Here is a 9,205-nt window from a genome sequence, read left to right on the forward strand (position 1 = left end):
CAGGATAGGTCATCAATGTCAGATCGGCGAGGGTCCGACATCCGGCACCCCCGCCGATCAGCTGTATGTAGGGAAGGCGCGCGTGGAGCAGGAAGAGAGAAGCGAGACGGCACGTGCACACTACAGCTGATTGGCGGGGGTGCCGGTTGTCGGACGCCTGCTGATCTGATATCGATGACCTATCCCGAGGATAGGTCATCAATACTAAAAGCCCGGAGAACCGCTTTAAAGGGGATGTTCGAGTTGTTTAAAACGTACCCTTAGCAGAGAGCCTGGTGAGGTCACAGGCACCAATGGGCGGTCTTTAGCGATGTTTTACAGGCTAGGGCAGCGCTATAGACTGTCCATTGGTGCCGGTCAGTAATGAGCGGCAGGGGCAATATTCGAATTTGCAATATTTAGCGAATATTTGGGCGAATATTCATCATATATTGGCGAATTCAAGAATTCGTGATCCCCAGTCATTATATTCTCGATTGCAAAAATCTGAAAATTCGCTATAAAAATTTAGCGATACGAAAAATTCGCGATCAACGCTACTCCTAAAGTCAAAGATATTGCCGCCTTCTCAAGAAGCAGTGAGGGATCATGGGTGCTGATGATATTTGCGAATTCTCAAAGTGCCAATATTTGCAATAAAAATTTGCGATCAGAATATTCGCGATCAACACTGGTGCCGGTGACATCACAGGGATCACTGCTAGGCGGAAGTCTCTGCCTAGCATACTGAAAAAAATAGCCGGGTACGTCACCGGGCAAAGGGGGAGCATTTCGTTCATACTGAATGAGTGACGAAGGGGTTAATGTCCAGGTTCAGAACCCTTTTAGGGCAACGCCCCTATGAACAGTCCTGGATCAAAACTCCTTCAAAGAAACAAAACCCAAGCACAGATGAAAGGAGATTGGATTCTTTCTTCCTCTGCGAGGCCGGCGCGCAGTAACGGTTTACCATCCCGCAATTTATTGCAATTACCTGACAGCAGTGGAAGAGCTGTGGCTGCGGTAAATTCATGTAATGAATATCTTGGAGGATCCCGGAGTAAAACACAATGTTACTTTACAGAACAATTTATGGAAGTTTCTTTCTACCAAATTATCCGCAGCATAAATACAAGCGAGCAGAGAACATTACCGGGAACAATGGTCGTACTGACACTGATAAAGAAGAGTAAGGAACGTTCGGAGGCGCCGCTTTATGCGGATACAAATCTCTCCGGAATCACTGCGCCGGGATATGAGGTGTCAGGAGCTTCAATTAGCTCCCTGTCCTTACACTCTATAAATTTTAGATGACTTTTTGGGATTAGCGCTCAGCCCTCCTGACAATTATTACAAATGATGGGGGGGGGGAATGGCGGCAGGAACACAGAATATCAGTGCAATGCCAATGAGTGAGGGTACATCGCATATGGCAGCATTAGGGTTTGCAAGAGTTTCGATGCCTTACTGGCGACTTCGTACTGGCGACATTTGCATTTTTACAGTGGTTATGAATTTCCATTTGCTTCTTCGCTGTCATTTCTAGACGTTTAAAAGGAAACTGCAGCATGGAGATAATAGGTGTCCTCGTCAGGCTACTTGGTAAACCTTTCTCTGCTTCACACCTTTATAGCAAAGCCTCAGAGGTGTCTATAGGTACTTTAGCTCTAATTGGGATAAAAACTCCAATTTTTCACAAAACAAATCCAATATAGTATTTCAGCATGCTTGCAATTCACTTCACAACCACTGGGTGGCCACCCGTAGGACAGACATCTCGTGACAGAATACCACGTTGTTGGTCATCTCATGACACACATCTCAGGACATGTCCAACCAGGTGAAAGGTAAGGAAGGGCACAGCTGTACTTTTGGGAAATCTAACTATGAAAAAAGCCTTCCACTAGGTGCAAATGGAATGGATATAACTGGCCATGGAATTCACTTAAAGCTTCCCCCTGCCAGGGTGAGATGCTTTCTTCTGCAGTTAGCTTCAACATAGCTGGTAGTTGACATTGTATAACTACGGGTCTTGGTACCTGAGCAATTTAGAGGTTTTGGAGGACATGTGGGTGTCAGGTTCAGTGGTGGACCTGCAATGGAGACAGACAACACAACAACTGTGTGACCCGGGGAGTGGGGGTGACCTGATGCTGAACTAATTTTCCTGTTCCAGATATACAGTACAGACCAAAAGTTTGGACACACCTTCTCATTCAAAGAGTTTTCTTTATTTTCATGACTATGAAGGCATCAAAACTATGAATTAACACATGTGGAATTATATACATAACAAACAAGTGTGAAACAACTGAAAATATGTCATATTCTAGCTTCTTCAAAGTAGCCACCTTTTGCTTTGATTACTGCTTTGCACACTCTTGGCATTCTCTTGATGAGCTTCAAGAGGTAGTCCCCTGAAATGGTCTTCCAACAGTCTTGAAGGAGTTCCCAGAGATGCTTAGCACTTGTTGGCCCTTTTGCCTTCACTCTGCGGTCCAGCTCACCCCAAACTATCTCAAATGGGTTCAGGTCCGGTGACTGTGGAGGCCAGGTCATCTGGCGCAGCACCCCATCACTCTCCTTCATAGTCAAATAGCCCTTACTTTCAAAGTTTTCCAAATTTTTCGGCTGACTGACTGACCTTCATTTCTTAAAGTAATGATGGCCACTCGTTTTTCTTTACTTAGCTGCTTTTTTCTTGCCATAATACAAATTCTAACAGTCTATTCAGTAGGACTATCAGCTGTGTATCCACCTGACTTATCCTCAACGCAACTGATGGTCCCAACCCCATTTATAAGGCAAGAAATCCCACTTATTAAACCTGACAGGGCACACCTGTGAAGTGAAAACCATTTCAGGGGACTACCTCTTGAAGCTCATCAAGAGAATGCCAAGAGTGTGCAAAGCAGTAATCAAAGCAAAAGGTGGCTACTTTGAAGAACCTAGAATATGACATATTTTCAGTTGTTTCACACTTGTTTGTTATGTATATAATTCCACATGTGTTAATTCATAGTTTTGATGCCTTCAGTGTGAATCTACAATTTTCATAGTCATGAAAATAAAGAAAACTTTTTGAATGAGAAGGTGTGTCCAAACTTTTGGTCTGTACTGTAGATTCACTGCATTTTTCAACAGCTGCCACTAGAGGGAGCTCAGTGAAAATTATTTACAGCTTCCAATGATATTAATGGTAAATGTATAAATTCCTATGCACTGAGCTCCCTCTAGTGGTGGCTGCAGGCAGACAGATTTTTAAAACACTGAAAGGAAGCAGAGGATGTATCAATGCATATATGCTAATTATCTGCTGTAAATTCATTAAGAAATATGTTCAGAATGAGCGTCATATTTATGAAGCACATATTCCACTTTTTTCTACTTGGAAATCGGAAAAAGTGGGTGAGGAAGAGGGCGACTATTTTTCATTTTATTTTTTTTTTATGATAAAATCTGGGCCACTGTGCTTTGTGTGACACTGGGTTCAGACCTGAGCGTATTTGATATGCGCGTTTAACGCGCGTTTTTGTCCATAGTCAACGCGCGTATTACGCACGTTTGTGTGATTGACAGCAGTGTCCTATGGCCGCAAACGCGCGACAAAACGCCCCAAAGAAGCTCAAGAACTTGTCTATGCGTCGGGCGTTTTTCAGCGCGTTCGAACGTGCTGTAAAACGCGAAAATGTGAACCAGTCCCATAGGGAAGCATTGGTTTGCATCGGTTATGCGTTTTACAGCGCGTTCGAACGCGCTGTAAAACGCGCAAGTGTGAACTTAGGGTTAGGCATTGCCTGGGAATGTACTGGGAACCTAGGTGGTACTGAAGGGGCTCATAAGTTTTGCTATGGAGCCCTATAAGATCTCTGTATGCCCATCTGCCACGGTATAATATAGTACCGTACTAAAGCCACAAACTGAAAATTAGCCCCGGGTGAAGAAAAACCTACATGTGGTTCCTACTGAAGTCTTTGGAGACACAGACTCAGCTTATCCTGTGGGAGTAACCAATGAAGTTCCTAGTGAATGACAACAAGCAGAGATCTTGAAATTGTGAGGAACTGATACAAAAATGTTATTAACTCTTCATCATCCAACAAATAACCTTTGCTAAATAGCCCTTTAAGACCCTCGCAGTGTGTACCAGGTCCATCGTTCTCCACGACTCTCTGTTAGATGGTTTTGTGTAGGTCTCCTGAAATCAAACAAGCTCAGTGTAAGCAGCCTGAGATATGCACGATCGCTATCTCGCATACAAAATTATCCATGCGTTCCTTCTCATTTACAGCGTGGAACCAAGCGGAGGGGATGCAATAACCCTTTCATATCCAAGCCCCCTACTGACGAATTGTCACGTCAGTCCTTGACAGCGTTGCTAAGCAATAATGCTCGTCTCCTTCAGTATCTCCTGTGATTTCTTCATGACAGGTCAACAAGTGATTTAGAATTACCCTGTCCACTCTCATAACCAATTGAGAAAGATTTGGAAGAAGTTGCCGTCTCTCCCATGTCCTTGAATCACTAAAAAAACAACTTAATTTTTTTTTACGATTTCTCTGTCGAGAGGTAAGGAAAATTTTATTTCTTACTTAAAGGGGTTGTGCAGTTTGTTTAAACTGATGATCTATCCTCTGGATAGATCATCAGCATCTGCTCGGCGGGGGGTCCGACACGCGGGATCCCCGCCGATCAGATGTTTGAGAAGGCAGCGGCGCTCCAGTAGGGCCGCGGCCTTCTCACTGTTTACCACAGGCCTAGTGACGTCATGACTAGTATCACTGGTGCGGGAGCGCGGCTAAGCTCCATTCAAGTGAACAGAGCTTAGCTGCGCCCAGGCCAGTTGATACTAGTCGTGACGGTAAACAGTGAGAAGGCCGCGGCGCTCTTGGCGTTCCGCTACCTTCTCAAACAGCTGATCGGCGGTGGTCCCGGGAGTTGGACCGCCGCCGAGCAGATGCTGATGATCTATCCAGATGATAGATCATCAGTTTAAACAAACTGCAGAACCCCTTTAAAGAATTTGAAAGAAGCTATAATTCACCAACATAATAAGTATAATATGTTACTGGAACTTTCACCCTCAGACTGTTAGGGAACTTAGTTTGAATTATCATTACAGTCCTTGAAAGCATTGCTAAGCAATAATGATCATTATCTTCTGAATCTGCAGTTTTTTTTTCTCAAGACAAGTCATCACAAGTCCTGCCCTGATGATCAATTGAGAAAGATCTAAAATAATTTTCTTAGTTAAAATTCATTTAAGAAGCTGTAACTACTCAACATAACAAAAAGATATGAGATATTAGGATAACATTCACCCTCGGGCTGCTAGAGAGCCTAATTAGAATAGTCATGCCAGTCCTTGAAATGCTTGTTTCCTTTAGGCCCCTTTCACACGGGGGAGTATTCCGCACGGATGCGATGCGCGAGGTGAACGCATTGCACCCGCATTGAATCCCGACCCATTCATTTCTAAAGGGCTGTTCACATGAGCGGTGATTTTCACGCATCACTTGTGCGTTGCGTGAAAATCGCAGCATGCTCTATATTGTGCGTTTTTCACGCAACGCAGGCCCCATAGAAGTGAATGGGGTTGCGTGAAAATCGCAAGCATCCGCAAGCAAGTGCGGATGCGGTGCGATTTTTACGCACGGTTGCTAGGAGACGATCGGGATGGAGACCCGATCATTATTATTTTCCCTTATAACATGGTTATAAGGGAAAATAATAGCATTCTGAATACAGAATGCATAGTAAAACAGCGCTGGAGGGGTTAAAAAAAAATAAAAAATCATTTAACTCACCTTAGTCCACTTGATAGCGCAGCCCGGCATCTCCTTCTGTATTCTTTCTTCAGGACCTGGGTAAAGGACCTGTGGTGACGTCACTCCGGTCGTCACATGGTCCATCACATAATTTATCACTATGGTAAAAGATCATGTGATGGATCATGTGATGACCGGAGTGACGTCACCACAGGTCCTTTACCCAGGTCCTGAAGAAAGAATACAGAAGGAGATGCCGGGCTGCGCTATCATGTGGACTAAGGTGAGTTAAATTTTTTTTAAATTTTTTTAACCCCTCCATCCCTATTGTACTAAGCATTCTGTATTCAGAATGCTATTATTTTACCTTATAACAATGTTATAAGGGGAAATAATACAATCTACAGAACACCGATCCCAAGCCCGAACTTCTGTGAAGAAGTTCGGGTTTGGGTACCAAACATGCGTGATTTTTCTTACGCGAGTGCAAAACGCATTACAATGTTTTGAACTCGCGCGGAAAAATTGCAGGTGTTCCCGCAACGCACCCGCACATTTTCTGCAACGCCCGTGTGAAAGAGGCCTTAGGATCTCCTGTGAGCTGTTCATGACTGGTCAACAAGTGATTCAGATTAACCCTGGCTGTGCTGATAACTAATTCAGAATAATTTAGTAGAGTTGTATTCTCTCCTATGATCTTGAATGAAAATGTAAATTGTTAAACTTTCATTATGAGGAGGTAAGTGAAATCATATTTATTAAGCCAAGTTCTTTAAATAAGCTGTAATTAACCAACATAACCCATAGAAATGAGAAGTTAACTGAACCTTCACCCTCAGGCTGTTAGGAAGCTTAGGCCGAGTTCACACGAACATGTGTGACCCGTGCCCGTGCTGCGGCCCGCAATTTGCACGATCGCCGGCCGTAGGTCAGCCGCATCGGATCGTGGGCCCATTCACTTTAATGGGTCCGCGATCCGCCCGTTCCGCCAAAAGGTAGGAGATGTTCTATCTTTTTGCGGAACGGAAGTACGGGACGCAACCCGACGGAAGCACTCCGTAGTGCTTCCGAGGGGTCCCGCTCCGTGCGGCCGTTCTGCAATTCCGGATTTGCGGACCCATTGAGGTGAATGGGTCCGCATCCGTGATGCAGAATGCACACGGAACTGTGGCCGTGTATTGCGGCCAAGGATCACACGCGTTTGTGTGAACTAGGCCTTAGGCTGAGTTCACACGGGTGAGATTTCCGCGAGGGTGCAATCCGGGAGGTGAACGCATTGCACCCGCACTGAATCTGGACCCATTAATTTCTATGGCTCTGTGCACATGAGCTGTGATTTTCACGCATCACTTATGCGTTGCGTGAAAATTGCAGCATGCTCTATATTCTGCGTTTATCACCCATAGAAGTGAATGGGGCTGAGTGAAAATCGCAAGCATCCGCAATCAAGTGCGGATGCGGTGCGATTTTTACGCATGGTTGCTAAGATGTCTATTCACTGTATTATTTTCCCTTATAACATGGTTATAAATAAAATAATAGCATTCTTTAATACAGAATGCTTAGTAGGTGGTAAATTGAGGGTTAAAAAATAAAAATAAAAATACTCACCTCCTCCTCTTGATCGCGTAGCTGCCGGTCTCTTCTTACTTTTTTAATCATGAGCCGGCGGCTAAAGGACCTGTGGTGACGTCACATCACATGGTCCAATCACATGAACCATCACCGTGGTGATGGACCATGTGATTGGACCATGTGATGAGCTCAGTGACGTCACCACAGGTCCAGGTGCTTGAGGGTGCTCAAAGATCTCCTTGCCACAAGCAAAGACACCTGTATTCTAAATAGCACATGGTAGGTAGTGATGAGTGGCAGGGGCTATATTCGAATTTGCGATATTTCACGAATATTTGGGAACTATTCATCATATATTCACGAATTCGAGATTATTTTCTTGATTGCGAAAAATCGGCAATGTAATATTCGCATAATGCGCGCGAAATACAAGCGTGGGTCGCTTTTGCTACATTTTCCAAGCTGCTAGAAGTTTCCTGAGACTGGAGAAAATGGTCGGCACAGCAGAACATCAAAAATGGCTTTATATGCAGATATATGCTCAGATATATTCGCGATTGTGCTAATCGGCACTAATGATGCGATTATTTTGGCGCAGTATGTGAAACTTCACATTTTAGCAGGTCTGCATGTATGTATGGACAGCAGTACCTATCACACTACCTAACCAGAGAAAGACTTTGCAGCCTTCTCATTGGCCCACGAGGAAGAAGGGAGGTTACTGATGAAAAAAAAATCTAGAATATTGCGAATATGTAGCACTATATTCTAAATATTCAAGAATTCTCAAAGTTCCAATATTCGTGATTAATTTTCGCGATTCGCATATTCGCGCCCAACACTAATGGTAGGTTGATGGAAGATTTACGGAATCACATCAATAGTGATGGCTGGAAAATGGAATCTTACTATAAAGGGATTGTCCAACTAGGAGGGGGTCACAATGACCTGTACAGAAAGTCCTCAGTGTAAATCGTTACTGAACACAAAGCGCCGGCCTCTGCTCAGTCCCGCCGTGCGGCGGACGTCTTCTGCATGCTCATTCTTCAGACATCTTTGTGCTTCATCTCTTATGAGTCATTGCTCCTCTCTGGTGTGGGTGGCGGAATATGACAGAGATGTCTTTATTATCCATCATGGTGAGCAGATTTCATCAGTACATTTCTGCAGTGAGCCCTTCTTTCATCTCTAATATTTAGACGGGGTTGGCAGGGTGCAGTGGTGCACCACATGCCAGTTACCGTGCGGCAAAATTGCATATGTTGCTGTTGCTGTTTTGCGATGCGGTTATTGTTTGCATGGTTTTATGGGCAGTTATTTGCAGAGCAAGACTACAGGGGAAATGTAATCACCAGTAAAGCACCATTACAGCACAATGGTGTCATCACTGCCTCATGGCTAGTGCCCCACTATTACACAACTACAGCATCACTACTGTAGCAGTACTGCTGCACTGCCACACTAATGTTACAGTACCGCTAACACATGTCTACTGCCCTTGTACCACATCATCATAGCACTATTACCACACTACCACGGCATCACTGCAGCACCATTATTGGACCGGAGCAGTACAGCACCACTACACCACTACTATTGTCTGTGCCTCGCCATTATAGCACAACACCTCTATAACACCAGCGCTGCACTACTGCTGCACCATTATTGCTCCACTCCAGCTCCTTTGCTGCACAATATCACACCAGTATAACACCACCGTTTCACTACTACTGCACCATTACTGCACCACTACCACATCACTATAACACCAGTGATGCGCTAATACAGCATCTCACCAATACAGCACACTACCACACCACTGCAACAACAGTGTTGCACTACTATCTCACCATTACTGCACCACTACCACACACTATAACACC

The 9,205-nt window shown here is 44.4% G+C and overlaps 1 long non-coding RNA gene across 1 annotated transcript; it reads left to right on the plus strand.

Annotated features, from left to right (window-relative positions):
- The first annotated feature begins 359 nt into the window (after window positions 1–359).
- On the plus strand, window positions 360–7,734 carry LOC120981203. The gene is made up of 3 exons (XR_005774640.1): window positions 360–450; window positions 6,587–6,589; window positions 7,693–7,734. It is a non-coding gene; the product is annotated as an uncharacterized LOC120981203 (long non-coding RNA).
- Window positions 7,735–9,205: the final 1,471 nt, after the last annotated feature.

This window comes from Bufo bufo, chromosome 10, assembly GCF_905171765.1.
Source record: "Bufo bufo chromosome 10, aBufBuf1.1, whole genome shotgun sequence".
In the NCBI taxonomy this organism is placed as follows: domain Eukaryota; kingdom Metazoa; phylum Chordata; class Amphibia; order Anura; family Bufonidae; genus Bufo; species Bufo bufo.